Raw genomic sequence first — 19,769 nt, 5'->3', positions numbered from 1 at the left:
TGATGAAATGTTATGTGAGCTGAGATTGTGCCACTGCACTCCACGCTGGGTGACAGAGTGAGATACTCTTGAAAGAAAGAAATGGAATGGAAAGAATTTTTAATTGGGTGGATTCGAGTGGACTGAAGTAGAGTGCAGTGGAATAGAGAGGAATGGAATGGAATGGAATCGGATGTAAAGGAATGGAATGATGTGGAGTGGAGTGGTGAGGAGTGTAGTGCTGTGGAATGGAGCAGAAAGTAACGGGATGGTGTGGAGTGGAGTGCAGTGCAGTGGAGTGGAGAGGAGTGCAATGGCGTGGAATGGAATCGGATGTAAAGGAACGTACTGGAGTGGAGCGGAGTGGAAAGGAGTGGAATGGAATGGAATTGAATGTAATGGAAAGCAAAGGAATGGAATGGGATGCAATGGAATTTAATGCAATAGAATGCAGTTCAATAGAGAGTTGACATGTAGTGTGAGCTGAGATTGTGCCTAAGCTCTCCAGGCTGTTTGACACAGTGATATCGTGTGGAAAGAATGGAATGGAATGCAGTGGTGTGAAATGGAATGGAATGTAGTGGACAGGAGTAGAATGGAGTGGAGTGAAGAGGAACAGAGTGGAATGGAATGGGATGCAGTGGAATGGAATGCAGTGGAGTGGAGTGAAATAGAAAGAAATGGAATGGGATGGAATGGAATGCAATGGAATGGAGAAGAGAAATGTGAGCTGAGATTGTGTGACTACACTCCAGCCTTAGTGACCGAGAGAGATTCTGTGGAAGGAAAGAACTGATTTCAAAGGAGTGGAATGGAAGGGAATGTAGTACAGTGGAGTAGAGTGGAATGAAGTGAAACAGAATAGAATGGAGTGGAAGGCAATGGAATGGAATGGAATGGAGTGGAGTGGAATAGAGAGGAGTGCACTGCAATGGAGTGGAGTGGAGTGGAAGGGAGTGGAATGCAATGGAATGTAGTGGAGTGCAGTGGAGTGGAATGGAATGGAGTGGACAGGAGTGGAAGGAGTAGAGTGGACTGGAATGGAATAGAATGGAACAGAATGCAGTGGAGTGGAGGGGAGTGGAGGTGAGTGGAGTGGCATGGAGTGGAATGGAATGGAATGGAGTGAAATGGAATCCAATGGATTGGAATGGAGTGGAGTGGAGTGGAGTGGAATGGAGAGGAGTCGAATGGAATGGAAGGGAATGCAACGGAACGCAGTGGTGTGGATTGGAATGCAGTGAAATGGAGTACTATGGAATCTAAAGGAGTGGAGTGGAGTCTAGTGGAGTGGAATGGAATGGAACAAAATGGAATGGAATGGCACGGAATGGAGTGGAGTAGAGTGGAGTGGGAAGGAAGGGAGATGAGTGGAATGGAGAGGAATGGAATGCAGTGGAGTGGATTGGATTGGAATGAACTGGAATGGAGAGGAATGGAATGAAGTGGAACGGAATGGACTGCAATGGAATTGAATGGAGTGAAGTGGAAAGTAGTGGAGTGGAGTGGAATGGAGTGGAAATGAATGGAATGGAGAGGAATGGAAGGGAATGGAGACAAGTGGATAGGAATTGACTGAAGCAGATTGGAGTGGAGTGGAGTGGAGTGGCATGGAATGGAATGAAGTGGATGGGAATGCAATGGAGTGGAATGAAATGGAATAAAATGGAATGGAGTGGAATGGAGAGGAATGGAGTGGAGTGGAGTGGAATGGAGGGGAGTAAGAGGAAGAGAATGGAATGGAATCGAAAGGAGGAAAGTGCAATTGTGTGGAGTGGAGTGGAGATGAAAGGAGTGGAGTGATGTGGAGTCGAGAGGAAAGGAATGGAATGGAATGGAATGGAGTTAAGTGGAGTGGAATGGAGTGGAAGGTAATGGAGTGGAATGAAAAGGAGTGCATTGGAATGGAGTGGAATGGAATGGAGTGGAACGGAGTGGAGTAGAATGGAGTGGGTTGCAGAGGAGTGGAATGGAGTGGAATGGAAGGGAACGGAAAGGAATGTAGTGGAAAGGAATGGAATGGAGTGGATTGAAATTGAATGGAAAGGATTGGAGTGCAGTGGACTGGAGGGGAGTGGAATAAAATGGAGTATAGTGCAGTGGAATGGAGTGGACTGGAGTGGAGATGAGTGGAGTGGACTGGAATGGAATGGAGTGGAGTGGAATGGTGTGGAGTGGGGTGGAAAGGAATGGAACAGAATGGAATGGAGAGGAATGGAGTGGCATGTAGTGGAGTGGAGTGAAGTGGAAAGGAATGGCATGGAATGGAGTAGAGTGGAATGGAGGGGTATGGAATGGAATGGAATGGAATTGAGTGGAATGGAGTGGAATGGAGTGGAGTGGAGAGGAATGGAATGGAGTGGAAAGGTCTGAAAGGAGTGCAATGGAGTGGAGTGGAATGCAATGGAGTAGATTGGAATGAAGTGGAAAGGAATAGAATGGAGAGAAGTAGAGTAGAATGGAGTGGATTGGAATGGAGGGGAGCAGAGTGGAGTTAACAGCGGTGGATTGGAATACAGTGGATGGGGTAGAGTGGAAGGGAGTGGAATTATATGGAATGGAATGGATTGGAGTGGAGTGGAAGGGAGTGGAGTGGAGTTGAAAGTAGAGGAATCGAAAGAAGTTGAAAGGAGTGGAGTAGAGTGGATTAGAGTGGATTGGAATGGAATGGAGTGGAGTGGAATGGTGTGGAAACGAATGGAAGGGAAGGGAGTGGAATGGAACGAAATGGAATGGAATGTAGTGGAATGGAGAGGAGTGGAGTGGACTGGAGTGGAATGTAATCGAATGGAGTGTACTGGAGTGGAATGTATTTGAGAGGCGGGTAATGGAGAGGAATTGAGTGGAGTGGAGTGGAGTGAAATACATCGGAATGGCACGGAATTGAATGGAATGGAGGGGAGTGGAATGCAGTGGAGTGGAGTCGATTGGAGTGGTGAGGAGTAGAACGGAGTGGCATGGAATGGAGCACAGTGGAATGCAATGGAGTGGAGTGGATTGGAAAGGGGTGGAGTGGAGTGACGATGGGTGAAGTGGAATGTAATGGAGTGGAGTGCAGAGGAGTCTCATGGAATGGAATGGAATGGAACGCAATGGAACCTGAGATTGTACCACTGCGCTCCAGGATGGGTGACACAGTGTGATACTCTCAAAAGAAAGGAATGGAATGGAATGCAGTGGAATGGAATGGAATGCAATGGGGTGCATTGGAGTGGAATGGAGTGAAGTGAAGTGGATTGGAGTGGAATGGAGAGGAATGGAACGGAATGGAATGGAATGAAGTAGACTGGAGTGGGGTGGAGTTGAGTGCAATGGAATGGAGCGAAATGGAATCAGATGCAGAGAAATGGAGTAGAGAGGAGTGCAGTAGAGTGGAAAGGAGTGCAATGGAGTGGAATGGAATCGGAAGTAACGGAAAGTAGTGGAGTGGATGGAACGGAAAGGAAAGGAGTGGAGCGGAGTGGAATGGAACGGAGCGGGAGGTGGGTTGGGGCCACTGCACTCCAGGCTGGCTGGCTGACTGAGGTATTCTCGCAATAAAGGAATGGAATGGAATGCCGTAGAGTGGAATGGAACGGAGTGGAGTGGAGTGGAATGGAGTGAGTTGGAGCAGAGTGGAATGAAGAATGCAATGGGATGGAAGGGAATTGAATGAAATGCAGTGGAGTGCAGTGGATTGCATTGCAGTGGAATGGAGCAGAATGGAATGGAAAGGAGTGGAATGGACAGGAGTGGAGTGCACTGGAGAGGAGAGGATAGGAATGCAGTGGAATGGAATTGGATGTAATGGAACGTAGAGGAGTGGAGTGGAAAGGAGTGGGCCAGAGTGGAATGGAATGGAATGCAATGGAAAGGAATGGAGTGGAATAGAATGGAATGGAATGGAGTGGGATGACTTGTAGTGGGGTGGAGTGAAATGGAGTATAATGGAATGGAGTGGAGTGGAGTGGAATGTGATAGAATGGAGAGGAGGGGAATGGAGCAGAATGAAATGGAGTGCAGCGGAATGGAGTGGAGTGGAATGGAATCAAATGGAGTGGAATGGAACAGAGTGGAATGGAATGGAGTGCAATAGACTAGAATTGAGTGTAGTGTAGTGGAATTTAGTGGAATGGACTGGAATGGAGTGGAATGGAATGGAATTGAGGGGAATGGAATGGAATGGAAAGGAATGGAAAGCAATGGAAAGGAATAGAATTGAATGCAATGGAATTAAAAGAATGCAATGGAATGCAATGGAATAGAATGCAATGGAATGTATAGTTGACATGTAATATGAGCTGAGATTGTGACACTGCACTCCAGCCAGGGTGACATGGTGATATCCTGTCGTAAGAAGTGAATGGAATGCAATGGAGTGAAATGGAATGGAATGAAATGGAATGGAGCGGAGTGGAAGGGAATGGAGTGGAATGATATAGAATGCAGTGGACTGTAATGGCATGGAGTGGAAAGAAGTAGAGTGGAATGGAGTGGAATGGAATGGACTGGCATAGAATGGAGTGGAATTGAATGCAATGGAGTGGATTGGAAAGGAATGCAAAGGAGTAGAGTGGAGTAGAGTGGTGTGGAGTGGAGTGGAATGGAGCTGAATGTACTTCAATGGAGTACAATGGAATGGAACGGAGTGGAATGGAATGGAATGATATGAGGTGGATTGGAGTGGAATGTAGTGGATTGGAATGGAATGGAATAGAATGGAATGGAGTAGAGTGTAATGGAATGCAGTGGCGATAAGTGGAGTGGAATGGAATGCATTGGAGTAGAGTGGAGTGGAATGGAATGGAATGGAGTGGAGTGGAGGGGAGTGGAGTGGAATGGAATTGAGTGAAGTGGAGTGCAGTTGAATGGAATATCGTGGTGTGGAGTGGAGTGGAAGTGAATGGAGTGAATAGGAGTGGAATGGAGTGGAAGGTAACGGAGTGGAATGGAGTCGAATGGAGTGGAATGGAGTAGAGTGGATTAGAGTGGAATGGTGTCGAACGGACTGGAATGGAATGGAATGGAGTGGAATGGAATTGAATCAAATGGAATGGAGTGGAGTGGAGTGGAGTGGAATGAAATGAAATGGAAGGGAGTGGAGAGAAACGCAGTTGATTGGAGTGGAATGGAGTGGAATGGAATGAAGTGGAAAGGAGTGGAACGGAGTGAAATTGAATTTAGTGGACTGGAGTGGAATGGAGTAAAATGGAATGGAATGGAATGGAGTGGAATGGAATGGAATGGAGTGGAGTGGAATGGAATAGAATGGCATGGAATGGAATAGAATGGGATGTATTGGAGTGGAGAGGAGTGGAATGGATTGGAGTGAAGTGGAGTGGAATGGAATTGAGTGGAGCGGAGAGGAAAGGAATGGAATGGAGTGGAGTGGAATGGCATGGAATGGAGTGGAATGGAATGGATAGTAGTGGAGTGGGGTGGAGTGGATTGGAGTGGAGTGGAAGGGAATGGAGTGCAGTGTAATGGACTGGAATGGAGCAGAGCAGAATGGAGTGGACTGGACTGGAGTGGAATGGAATGGGATGGCATGGAATGGGAGCTGAGATTTTACCAATGTGCTCTAGGCAGGGTGACTGGGTGTCATACTCTCAAAAGAAAGGAATGGAATGGAACGCAGTGGAATGGAATGGAACAGAGTGGACATTAGTGGAGTGGAATGTGGAGGAATGGAATGAAATGGAACGTAATGGCATGAAATGGAGTGGTGTGGGGTGGAATGGATTATAGTGGAATGGGGTGGAAAGGAATGGGATGGAGTGGAATGAAGTGGAGTGCAGTGGAGTGGAACGGAGTTGAATGGCATAGAATTGAGTGGACAGTAGTGGAATGTTTTGGAATGCAATGGAATCCATTGTAATAGAATGGAATACAACGGAAAGTTGACATGGAGTGTGAGCTGAGATTGTGCCACTGCACTCCAGACTGGGTGACACGTTATATCCTGTGGATAGAAAGGAATGGAATGCAATAGAGTGAAATGGAATGGAGTGGAATGGAATTGAATGGAATGGAGTGGAGTGGAGTGGAGTCGAATGGAGACGAATGGAATGGGACGGAGTGGAATGGAACGGAGTGGAGTGGAGTATCGTGGAGTGAAATAGAATGGAATGCACTGGGTTGGAATGGAATGCAATGGACTGCTGAAAGGAAATGTGAGCTGTTATTGTTCCACTGCACTCCAGCCTTTGTGACGGAATGAAATCCTGTGGAAAAAAAGGAATGGAATGGAATGGAATGGAATGGAATGGAGTGGAGTGGAGTGTTGTGGAGAGGAGTGGAGTGGAGTGGAGTGAAATGGAGTGGAGTGTCGTGGAGGAGAGTGGAATGGAGTGGAATGGAATGGAGAGGAAAGGAACGGAGTGGAGTGGAATGGAACGGAGTGGAGTGGAATGGAATCCAATGGAATGAAATGGAATTGAATCGAATGGAATGAAGAAATATGTGCAGTGATTTGGCCACTGCGCTGGAGCCTGTGTGAGAGAGGGAGATCCTGTCGATAAAACAGTGTGGAATGGAAGGGATTGGAATGGAATGGAATAGAACGTATTGGAGTGGAGTGGAGTGGAATTGAGTGGAGTGGAGTGCACTGGAATGGAATGGAATGCAATGGAATGTAATGGAATGATGAAATGATATGTGAGCTGAGATTGTGCCACTGCACTCCACGCTGGGTGACAGAGTGAGATACTCTTGAAAGAAAGAAATGGAATGGAAAGAATTTTTAATTGGGTGGATTCGAGTGGACTGAAGTAGAGTGCAGTGGAATAGAGAGGAATGGAATGGAATGGAATCGGATGTAAAGGAATGGAATGATGTGGAGTGGAGTGGTGAGGAGTGTAGTGCTGTGGAATGGAGCAGAAAGTAACGGGATGGTGTGGAGTGGAGTGCAGTGCAGTGGAGTGGAGAGGAGTGCAATGGCGTGGAATGGAATCGGATGTAAAGGAACGTACTGGAGTGGAGCGGAGTGGAAAGGAGTGGAATGGAATGGAATTGAATGTAATGGAAAGCAAAGGAATGGAATGGGATGCAATGGAATTTAATGCAATAGAATGCAGTTCAATAGAGAGTTGACATGTAGTGTGAGCTGAGATTGTGCCTAAGCTCTCCAGGCTGTTTGACACAGTGATATCGTGTGGAAAGAATGGAATGGAATGCAGTGGTGTGAAATGGAATGGAATGTAGTGGACAGGAGTAGAATGGAGTGGAGTGAAGAGGAACAGAGTGGAATGGAATGGGATGCAGTGGAATGGAATGCAGTGGAGTGGAGTGAAATAGAAAGAAATGGAATGGGATGGAATGGAATGCAATGGAATGGAGAAGAGAAATGTGAGCTGAGATTGTGTGACTACACTCCAGCCTTAGTGACCGAGAGAGATTCTGTGGAAGGAAAGAACTGATTTCAAAGGAGTGGAATGGAAGGGAATGTAGTACAGTGGAGTAGAGTGGAATGGAGTGAAACAGAATAGAATGGAGTGGAAGGCAATGGAATGGAATGGAATGGAGTGGAGTGGAATAGAGAGGAGTGCACTGCAATGGAGTGGAGTGGAGTGGAAGGGAGTGGAATGCAATGGAATGTAGTGGAGTGCAGTGGAGTGGAATGGAATGGAGTGGACAGGAGTGGAAGGAGTAGAGTGGACTGGAATGGAATAGAATGGAACAGAATGCAGTGGAGTGGAGGGGAGTGGAGGTGAGTGGAGTGGCATGGAGTGGAATGGAATGGAATGGAGTGAAATGGAATCCAATGGATTGGAATGGAGTGGAGTGGAGTGGAGTGGAATGGAGAGGAGTCGAATGGAATGGAAGGGAATGCAACGGAACGCAGTGGTGTGGATTGGAATGCAGTGAAATGGAGTACTATGGAATCTAAAGGAGTGGAGTGGAGTCTAGTGGAGTGGAATGGAATGGAACAAAATGGAATGGAATGGCACGGAATGGAGTGGAGTAGAGTGGAGTGGGAAGGAAGGGAGATGAGTGGAATGGAGAGGAATGGAATGCAGTGGAGTGGATTGGATTGGAATGAACTGGAATGGAGAGGAATGGAATGAAGTGGAACGGAATGGACTGCAATGGAATTGAATGGAGTGAAGTGGAAAGTAGTGGAGTGGAGTGGAATGGAGTGGAAATGAATGGAATGGAGTGGAATGGAAGGGAATGGAGACAAGTGGATAGGAATTGACTGAAGCAGATTGGAGTGGAGTGGAGTGGAGTGGCATGGAATGGAATGAAGTGGATGGGAATGCAATGGAGTGGAATGAAATGGAATAAAATGGAATGGAGTGGAATGGAGAGGAATGGAGTGGAGTGGAGTGGAATGGAGGGGAGTAAGAGGAAGAGAATGGAATGGAATCGAAAGGAGGGAAGTGCAATTGTGTGGAGTGGAGTGGAGATGAAAGGAGTGGAGTGATGTGGAGTCGAGAGGAAAGGAATGGAATGGAATGGAATGGAGTTAAGTGGAGTGGAATGGAGTGGAAGGTAATGGAGTGGAATGAAAAGGAGTGCATTGGAATGGAGTGGAATGGAATGGAGTGGAACGGAGTGGAGTAGAATGGAGTGGGTTGCAGAGGAGTGGAATGGAGTGGAATGGAAGGGAACGGAAAGGAATGTAGTGGAAAGGAATGGAATGGAGTGGATTGAAATTGAATGGAAAGGATTGGAGTGCAGTGGACTGGAGGGGAGTGGAATAAAATGGAGTATAGTGCAGTGGAATGGAGTGGACTGGAGTGGAGATGAGTGGAGTGGACTGGAATGGAATGGAGTGGAGTGGAATGGTGTGGAGTGGGGTGGAAAGGAATGGAACAGAATGGAATGGAGAGGAATGGAGTGGCATGTAGTGGAGTGGAGTGAAGTGGAAAGGAATGGCATGGAATGGAGTAGAGTGGAATGGAGGGGTATGGAATGGAATGGAATGGAATTGAGTGGAATGGAGTGGAATGGAGTGGAGTGGAGAGGAATGGAATGGAGTGGAAAGGTCTGAAAGGAGTGGAATGGAGTGGAGTGGAATGCAATGGAGTAGATTGGAATGAAGTGGAAAGGAATAGAATGGAGAGAAGTAGAGTAGAATGGAGTGGATTGGAATGGAGGGGAGCAGAGTGGAGTTAACAGCGGTGGATTGGAATACAGTGGATGGGGTAGAGTGGAAGGGAGTGGAATTATATGGAATGGAATGGATTGGAGTGGAGTGGAAGGGAGTGGAGTGGAGTTGAAAGTAGAGGAATCGAAAGACGTGGAAAGGAGTGGAGTAGAGTGGATTAGAGTGGATTGGAATGGAATGGAGTGGAGTGGAATGGTGTGGAAACGGATGGAAGGGAGGGGAGTGGAATGGAACGAAATGGAATGGAATGTAGTGGAATGGAGAGGAGTGGAGTGGACTGGAGTGGAATGTAATCGAATGGAGTGTACTGGAGTGGAATGTATTTGAGAGGCGGGTAATGGAGAGGAATTGAGTGGAGTGGAGTGGAGTGAAATACATCGGAATGGCACGGAATTGAATGGAATGGAGGGGAGTGGAATGCAGTGGAGTGGAGTCGATTGGAGTGGTGAGGAGTAGAACGGAGTGGCATGGAATGGAGCACAGTGGAATGCAATGGAGTGGAGTGGATTGGAAAGGGGTGGAGTGGAGTGACGATGGGTGAAGTGGAATGTAATGGAGTGGAGTGCAGAGGAGTCTCATGGAATGGAATGGAATGGAACGCAATGGAAGCTGAGATTGTACCACTGCGCTCCAGGATGGGTGACACAGTGTGATACTCTCAAAAGAAAGGAATGGAATGGAATGCAGTGGAATGGAATGGAATGCAATGGGGTGCATTGGAGTGGAGTGGAGTGAAGTGAAGTGGATTGGAGTGGAATGGAGAGGAATGGAACGGAATGGAATGGAATGAAGTAGACTGGAGTGGGGTGGAGTTGAGTGCAATGGAATGGAGCGAAATGGAATCAGATGCAGAGAAATGGAGTAGAGAGGAGTGCAGTAGAGTGGAAAGGAGTGCAATGGAGTGGAATGGAATCGGAAGTAACGGAAAGTAGTGGAGTGGATGGAACGGAAAGGAAAGGAGTGGAGCGGAGTGGAATGGAACGGAGCGGGAGGTGGGTTGGGGCCACTGCACTCCAGGCTGGCTGGCTGACTGAGGTATTCTCGCAATAAAGGAATGGAATGGAATGCCGTAGAGTGGAATGGAACGGAGTGGAGTGGAGTGGAATGGAGTGAGTTGGAGCAGAGTGGAATGAAGAATGCAATGGGATGGAAGGGAATTGAATGAAATGCAGTGGAGTGCAGTGGAGTGCATTGCAGTGGAATGGAGCAGAATGGAATGGAAAGGAGTGGAATGGACAGGAGTGGAGTGCACTGGAGAGGAGAGGATAGGAATGCAGTGGAATGGAATTGGATGTAATGGAACGTAGAGGAGTGGAGTGGAATGGAGTGGGCCAGAGTGGAATGGAATGGAATGCAATGGAAAGGAATGGAGTGGAATAGAATGGAATGGAATGGAATGGAATGGAATGGAGTGGGATGACTTGTAGTGGGGTGGAGTGAAATGGAGTATAATGGAATGGAGTGGAGTGGAGTGGAATGTGATAGAATGGAGAGGAGGGGAATGGAGCAGAATGGAATGGAGTGCAGCGGAATGGAGTGGAGTGGAATGGAATCAAATGGAGTGGAATGGAACAGAGTGGAATGGAATGGAGTGCAATAGACTAGAATTGAGTGTAGTGTAGTGGAATTTAGTGGAATGGACTGGAATGGAGTGGAATGGAATGGAATTGAGGGGAATGGAATGGAATGGAAAGGAATGGAAAGCAATGGAAAGGAATAGAATTGAATGCAACGGAATTAATAGAATGCAATGGAATGCAATGGAATAGAATGCAATGGAATGTATAGTTGACATGTAATATGAGCTGAGATTGTGACACTGCACTCCAGCCAGGGTGACATGGTGATATCCTGTCGTAAGAAGTGAATGGAATGCAATGGAGTGAAATGGAATGGAATGAAATGGAATGGAGCGGAGTGGAAGGGAATGGAGTGGAATGAAATAGAATGCAGTGGACTGTAATGGCATGGAGTGGAAAGAAGTAGAGTGGAATGGAGTGGAATGGAATGGACTGGCATAGAATGGAGTGGAATTGAATGCAATGGAGTGGATTGGAAAGGAATGCAAAGGAGTAGAGTGGAGTAGAGTGGTGTGGAGTGGAGTGGAATGGAGCTGAATGTACTTCAATGGAGTACAATGGAATGGAACGGAGTGGAATGGAATGGAATGATATGAGGTGGATTGGAGTGGAATGTAGTGGAGTGGAATGGAATGGAATAGAATGGAATGGAGTAGAGTGTAATGGAATGCAGTGGCGATAAGTGGAGTGGAATGGAATGCATTGGAGTAGAGTGGAGTGGAATGGAATGGAATGGAGTGGAGTGGAGGGGAGTGGAGTGGAATGGAATTGAGTGAAGTGGAGTGCAGTTGAATGGAATATCGTGGTGTGGAGTGGAGTGGAAGTGAATGGAGTGAATAGGAGTGGAATGGAGTGGAAGGTAACGGAGTGGAATGGAGTCGAATGGAGTGGAATGGAGTAGAGTGGATTAGAGTGGAATGGTGTCGAACGGACTGGAATGGAATGGAATGGAGTGGAATGGAATTGAATCAAATGGAATGGAGTGGAGAGGAATGGAGTGGAGTGGAGTGGAATGAAATGAAATGGAAGGGAGTGGAGAGAAACGCAGTTGATTGGAGTGGAGTGGAGTGGAAAGGAATGGAAAGGAGTGGGATGGAGACGTATGGATTGGAGTGGAATGGAGTGGAATGGAATGAAGTGGAAAGGAGTGGAACGGAGTGAAATTGAATTTAGTGGACTGGAGTGGAATGGAGTTAAATGGAATGGAATGGAATGGAGTGGAATGGAATGGAATGGAGTGGAGTGGAATGGAATAGAATGGCATGGAATGGAATAGAATGGGATGGAGTGGAGTGGAGAGGAGTGGAATGGATTGGAGTGAAGTGGAGTGGAATGGAATTGAGTGGAGCGGAGAGGAAAGGAATGGAATGGAGTGGAGTGGAATGGCATGGAATGGAGTGGAATGGAATGGATAGTATTGGAGTGGAGTGGAGTGGATTGGAGTGTAGTGGAAGGGAATGGAGTGCAGTGTAATGGACTGGAATGGAGCAGAGCAGAATGGAGTGGACTGGACTGGAGTGGAATGGAATGGGATGGCATGGAATGGGAGCTGAGATTTTACCAATGTGCTCTAGGCAGGGTGACTGGGTGTCATACTCTCAAAAGAAAGGAATGGAATGGAACGCAGTGGAATGGAATGGAACAGAGTGGACATTAGTGGAGTGGAATGTGGAGGAATGGAATGAAATGGAACGTAATGGCATGAAATGGAGTGGTGTGGGGTGGAATGGATTATAGTGGAATGGGGTGGAAAGGAATGGGATGGAGTGGAATGAAGTGGAGTGCAGTGGAGTGGAACGGAGTTGAATGGCATAGAATTGAGTGGACAGTAGTGGAATGTTTTGGAATGCAATGGAATCCATTGTAATAGAATGGAATACAACGGAAAGTTGACATGGAGTGTGAGCTGAGATTGTGCCACTGCACTCCAGACTGGGTGACACGTTATATCCTGTGGATAGAAAGGAATGGAATGCAATAGAGTGAAATGGAATGGAGTGGAATGGAATTGAATGGAATGGAGTGGAGTGGAGTGGAGTCGAATGGAGACGAATGGAATGGGACGGAGTGGAATGGAACGGAGTGGAGTGGAGTATCGTGGAGTGAAATAGAATGGAATGCACTGGGTTGGAATGGAATGCAATGGACTGCTGAAAGGAAATGTGAGCTGTTATTGTTCCACTGCACTCCAGCCTTTGTGACGGAATGAAATCCTGTGGAAAAAAAGGAATGGAATGGAATGGAATGGAATGGAATGGAATGGAATGGAATGGAATGGAATGGAGTGGAGTGGAGTGTTGTGGAGAGGAGTGTAGTGGAGTGGAGTGAAATGGAGTGGAGTGTCGTGGAGAAGAGTGGAATGGAGTGGAATGGAATGGAGAGGAAAGGAACGGAGTGGAGTGGAATGGAACGGAGTGGAGTGGAATGGAATCCAATGGAATGAAATGGAATTGAATCGAATGGAATGAAGAAATATGTGCAGTGATTTGGCCACTGCGCTGGAGCCTGTGTGAGAGAGGGAGATCCTGTCGATAAAACAGTGTGGAATGGAAGGGATTGGAATGGAATGGAATGGAACGTATTGGAGTGGAGTGGAGTGGAATTGAGTGGAGTGGAGTGCACTGGAATGGAATGGAATGCAATGGAATGTAATGGAATGATGAAATGATATGTGAGCTGAGATTGTGCCACTGCACTCCACGCTGGGTGACAGAGTGAGATACTCTTGAAAGAAAGAAATGGAATGGAAAGAATTTTTAATTGGGTGGATTCGAGTGGACTGAAGTAGAGTGCAGTGGAATAGAGAGGAATGGAATGGAATGGAATCGGATGTAAACGAATGGAATGATGTGGAGTGGAGTGGTGAGGAGTGTAGTGCTGTGGAATGGAGCAGAAAGTAACGGGATGGTGTGGAGTGGAGTGCAGTGCAGTGGATTGGAGAGGAGTGCAATGGCGTGGAATGGAATCGGATGTAAAGGAACGTACTGGAGTGGAGCGGAGTGGAAAGGAGTGGAATGGAATGGAATTGAATGTAATGGAAAGCAAAGGAATGGAATGGGATGCAATGGAATTTAATGCAATAGAATGCAGTTCAATAGAGAGTTGACATGTAGTGTGAGCTGAGATTGTGCCTAAGCTCTCCAGGCTGTTTGACACAGTGATATCGTGTCGAAAGAATGGAATGGAATGCAGTGGTGTGAAATGGAATGGAATGTAGTGGACAGGAGTAGAATGGAGTGGAGTGAAGAGGAACAGAGTGGAATGGAATGGGATGCAGTGGAATGGAATGCAGTGGAGTGGAATGAAATAGAAAGAAATGGAATGGGATGGAATGGAATGCAATGGAATGGAGAAGAGAAATGTGAGCTGAGATTGTGTGACTACACTCCAGCCTTAGTGACCGAGAGAGATTCTGTGGAAGGAAAGAACTGATTTCAAAGGAGTGGAATGGAAGGGAATGTAGTACAGTGGAGTAGAGTGGAATGGAGTGAAACAGAATAGAATGGAGTGGAAGGCAATGGAATGGAATGGAATGGAGTGGAGTGGAATAGAGAGGAGTGCACTGCAATGGAGTGGAGTGGAGTGGAAGGGAGTGGAATGCAATGGAATGTAGTGGAGTGCAGTGGAGTGGAATGGAATGGAGTGGACAGGAGTGGAAGGAGTAGAGTGGACTGGAATGGAATAGAATGGAACAGAATGCAGTGGAGTGGAGGGGAGTGGAGGTGAGTGGAGTGGCATGGAGTGGAATGGAATGGAATGGAGTGAAATGGAATCCAATGGATTGGAATGGAGTGGAGTGGAGTGGAGTGGAATGGAGAGGAGTCGAATGGAATGGAAGGGAATGCAACGGAACGCAGTGGTGTGGATTGGAATGCAGTGAAATGGAGTACTATGGAATCTAAAGGAGTGGAGTGGAGTCTAGTGGAGTGGAATGGAATGGAACAAAATGGAATGGAATGGCACGGAATGGAGTGGAGTAGAGTGGAGTGGGAAGGAAGGGAGATGAGTGGAATGGAGAGGAATGGAATGCAGTGGAGTGGATTGGATTGGAATGAACTGGAATGGAGAGGAAAGGAATGAAGTGGAACGGAATGGACTGCAATGGAATTGAATGGAGTGAAGTGGAAAGTAGTGGAGTGGAGTGGAATGGAGTGGAAATGAATGGAATGGAGTGGAATGGAAGGGAATGGAGACAAGTGGATAGGAATTGACTGAAGCAGATTGGAGTGGAGTGGAGTGGAGTGGCATGGAATGGAATGAAGTGGATGGGAATGCAATGGAGTGGAATGAAATGGAATAAAATGGAATGGAGTGGAATGGAGAGGAATGGAGTGGAGTGGAGTGGAATGGAGGGGAGTAAGAGGAAGAGAATGGAATGGAATCGAAAGGAGGGAAGTGCAATTGTGTGGAGTGGAGTGGAGATGAAAGGAGTGGAGTGATGTGGAGTCGAGAGGAAAGGAATGGAATGGAATGGAATGGAGTTAAGTGGAGTGGAATGGAGTGGAAGGTAATGGACTGGAATGAAAAGGAGCGGATTGGAATGGAGTGGAATGGAATGGAGTGGAACGGAGTGGAGTAGAATGGAGTGGGTTGCAGAGGAGTGGAATGGAGTGGAATGGAAGGCAACGGAAAGGAATGTAGTGGATAGGAATGGAATGGAGTGGATTGAAATTGAATGGAAAGGATTGGAGTGCAGTGGACTGGAGGGGAGTGGAATAAAATGGAGTATAGTGCAGTGGAATGGAGTGGACTGGAGTGGAGATGAGTGGAGTGGACTGGAATGGAATGGAGTGGAGTGGAATGGTGTGGAGTGGGGTGGAAAGGAATGGAACAGAATGGAATGGAGAGGAATGGAGTGGCATGTAGTGGAGTGGAGTGAAGTGGAAAGGAATGGCATGGAATGGAGTAGAGTGGAATGGAGGGGTATGGAATGGAATGGAATGGAATTGAGTGGAATGGAGTGGAATGGAGTGGAGTGGAGAGGAATGGAATGGAGTGGAAAGGTCTGAAAGGAGTGGAATGGAGTGGAGTGGAATGCAATGGAGTAGATTGGAATGAAGTGGAAAGGAATAGAATGGAGAGAAGTAGAGTAGAATGGAGTGGATTGGAATGGAGGGGAGCAGAGTGGAGTTAACAGCGGTGGATTGGAATACAGTGGATGGGGTAGAGTGGAAGGGAGTGGAATTATATGGAATGGAATGGATTGGAGTGGAGTGGAAGGGAGTGGAGTGGAGTTGAAAGTAGAGGAATCGAAAGAAGTGGAAAGGAGTGGAGTAGAGTGGATTAGAGTGGATTGGAATGGAATGGAGTGGAGTGGAATGGTGTGGAAACGAATGGAAGGGAGGGGAGTGGAATGGAACGAAATGGAATGGAATGTAGTGGAATGGAGAGGAGTGGAGTGGACTGGAGTGGAATGTAATCGAATGGAGTGTACTGGAGTGGAATGTATTTGAGAGGCGGGTAATGGAGAGGAATTGAGTGGAGTGGAGTGGAGTGAAATACATCGGAATGGCACGGAATTGAATGGAATGGAGGGGAGTGGAATGCAGTGGAGTGGAGTCGATTGGAGTGGTGAGGAGTAGAACGGAGTGGCATGGAATGGAGCACAGTGGAATGCAATGGAGTGGAGTGGATTGGAAAGGGGTGGAGTGGAGTGACGATGGGTGAAGTGGAATGTAATGGAGTGGAGTGCAGAGGAGTCTCATGGAATGGAATGGAATGGAACGCAATGGAAGCTGAGATTGTACCACTGCGCTCCAGGATGGGTGACACAGTGTGATACTCTCAAAAGAAAGGAATGGAATGGAATGCAGTGGAATGGAATGGAATGCAATGGGGTGCATTGGAGTGGAGTGGAGTGAAGTGAAGTGGATTGGAGTGGAATGGAGAGGAATGGAACGGAATGGAATGGAATGAAGTAGACTGGAGTGGGGTGGAGTTGAGTGCAATGGAATGGAGCGAAATGGAATCAGATGCAGAGAAATGGAGTAGAGAGGAGTGCAGTAGAGTGGAAAGGAGTGCAATGGAGTGGAATGGAATCGGAAGTAACGGAAAGTAGTGGAGTGGATGGAACGGAAAGGAAAGGAGTGGAGCCGAGTGGAATGGAATGGAGCGGGAGGTGGGTTGGGGCCACTGCACTCCAGGCTGGCTGGCTGACTGAGGTATTCTCGCAATAAAGGAATGGAATGGAATGCCGTAGAGTGGAATGGAACGGAGTGGAGTGGAGTGGAATGGAGTGAGTTGGAGCAGAGTGGAATGAAGAATGCAATGGGATGGAAGGGAATTGAATGAAATGCAGTGGAGTGCAGTGGATTGCATTGCAGTGGAATGGAGCAGAATGGAATGGAAAGGAGTGGAATGGACAGGAGTGGAGTGCACTGGAGAGGAGAGGATAGGAATGCAGTGGAATGGAATTGGATGTAATGGAACGTAGAGGAGTGGAGTGGAATGGAGTGGGCCAGAGTGGAATGGAATGGAATGCAATGGAAAGGAATGGAGTGGAATAGAATGGAATGGAATGGAATGGAATGGAGTGGGATGACTTGTAGTGGGGTGGAGTGAAATGGAGTATAATGGAATGGAGTGGAGTGGAGTGGAATGTGATAGAATGGAGAGGAGGGGAATGGAGCAGAATGGAATGGAGTGCAGCGGAATGGAGTGGAGTGGAATGGAATCAAATGGAGTGGAATGGAACAGAGTGGAATGGAATGGAGTGCAATAGACTAGAATTGAGTGTAGTGTAGTGGAATTTAGTGGAATGGACTGGAATGGAGTGGAATGGAATGGAATTGAGGGGAATGGAATGGAATGGAAAGGAATGGAAAGCAATGGAAAGGAATAGAATTGAATGCAACGGAATTAAAAGAATGCAATGGAATGCAATGGAATAGAATGCAATGGAATGTATAGTTGACATGTAATATGAGCTGAGATTGTGACACTGCACTCCAGCCAGGGTGACATGGTGATATCCTGTCGTAAGAAGTGAATGGAATGCAATGGAGTGAAATGGAATGGAATGAAATGGAATGGAGCGGAGTGGAAGGGAATGGAGTGGAATGAAATAGAATGCAGTGGACTGTAATGGCATGGAGTGGAAAGAAGTAGAGTGGAATGGAGTGGAATGGAATGGACTGGCATAGAATGGAGTGGAATTGAATGCAATGGAGTGGATTGGAAAGGAATGCAAAGGAGTAGAGTGGAGTAGAGTGGTGTGGAGTGGAGTGGAATGGAGCTGAATGTACTTCAATGGAGTACAATGGAATGGAACGGAGTGGAATGGAATGGAATGATATGAGGTGGATTGGAGTGGAATGTAGGGGAGTGGAATGGAATGGAATAGAATGGAATGGAGTAGAGTGTAATGGAATGCAGTGGCGATAAGTGGAGTGGAATGGAATGCATTGGAGTAGAGTGGAGTGGAATGGAATGGAATGGAGTGGAGTGGAGGGGAGTGGAGTGGAATGGAATTGAGTGAAGTGGAGTGCAGTTGAATGGAATATCGTGGTGTGGAGTGGAGTGGAAGTGAATGGAGTGAATAGGAGTGGAATGGAGTGGAAGGTAACGGAGTGGAATGGAGTCGAATGGAGTGGAATGGAGTAGAGTGGATTAGAGTGGAATGGTGTCGAACGGACTGGAATGGAATGGAATGGAGTGGAATGGAATGGAGTGGAATGGAATTGAATCAAATGGAATGGAGTGGAGTGGAGTGGAGTGGAATGAAATGAAATGGAAGGGAGTGGAGAGAAACGCAGTTGATTGGAGTGGAGTGGAGTGGAAAGGAATGGAAAGGAGTGGGATGGAGACGTATGGATTGGAGTGGAATGGAGTGGAATGGAATGAAGTGGAAAGGAGTGGAACGGAGTGAAATTGAATTTAGTGGACTGGAGTGGAATGGAGTTAAATGGAATGGAATGGAATGGAGTGGAATGGAATGGAATGGAGTGGAGTGGAATGGAATAGAATGGCATGGAATGGAATAGAATGGGATGGAGTGGAGTGGAGAGGAGTGGAATGGATTGGATTGAAGTGGAGTGGAATGGAATTGAGTGGAGCGGAGAGGAAAGGAATGGAATGGAGTGGAGTGGAATGGCATGGAATGGAGTGGAATGGAATGGATAGTAGTGGAGTGGAGTGGAGTGGATTGGAGTGTAGTGGAAGGGAATGGAGTGCAGTGTAATGGACTGGAATGGAGCAGAGCAGAATGGAGTGGACTGGACTGGAGTGGAATGGAATGGGATGGCATGGAATGGGAGCTGAGATTTTACCAATGTGCTCTAGGCAGGGTGACTGGGTGTCATACTCTCAAAAGAAAGGAATGGAATGGAACGCAGTGGAATGGAATGGAACAGAGTGGACATTAGTGGAGTGGAATGTGGAGGAATGGAATGAAATGGAACGTAATGGCATGAAATGGAGTGGTGTGGGGTGGAATGGATTATAGTGGAATGGGGTGGAAAGGAATGGGATGGAGTGGAATGAAGTGGAGTGCAGTGGAGTGGAACGGAGTTGAATGGCATAGAATTGAGTGGACAGTAGTGGAATGTTTTGGAATGCAATGGAATCCATTGTAATAGAATGGAATACAACGGAAAGTTGACATGGAGTGTGAGCTGAGATTGTGCCACTGCACTCCAGACTGGGTGACACGTTATATCCTGTGGATAGAAAGGAATGGAATGCAATAGAGTGAAATGGAATGGAGTGGAATGGAATTGAATGGAATGGAGTGGAGTGGAGTGGAGTCGAATGGAGACGAATGGAATGGGACGGAGTGGAATGGAACGGAGTGGAGTGGAGTATCGTGGAGTGAAATAGAATGGAATGCACTGGGTTGGAATGGAATGCAATGGACTGCTGAAAGGAAATGTGAGCTGTTATTGTTCCACTGCACTCCAGCCTTTGTGACGGAATGAAATCCTGTGGAAAAAAAGGAATGGAATGGAATGGAATGGAATGGAATGGAATGGAATGGAATGGAATGGAATGGAGTGGAGTGGAGTGTTGTGGAGAGGAGTGTAGTGGAGTGGAGTGAAATGGAGTGGAGTGTCGTGGAGAAGAGTGGAATGGAGTGGAATGGAATGGAGAGGAAAGGAACGGAGTGGAGTGGAATGGAACGG

This window comes from Pongo abelii, chromosome Y (genome assembly GCF_028885655.2).
Source record: "Pongo abelii isolate AG06213 chromosome Y, NHGRI_mPonAbe1-v2.0_pri, whole genome shotgun sequence".
Taxonomy (NCBI): domain Eukaryota; kingdom Metazoa; phylum Chordata; class Mammalia; order Primates; family Hominidae; genus Pongo; species Pongo abelii.
This window is presented reverse-complemented; position numbering follows the sequence as displayed.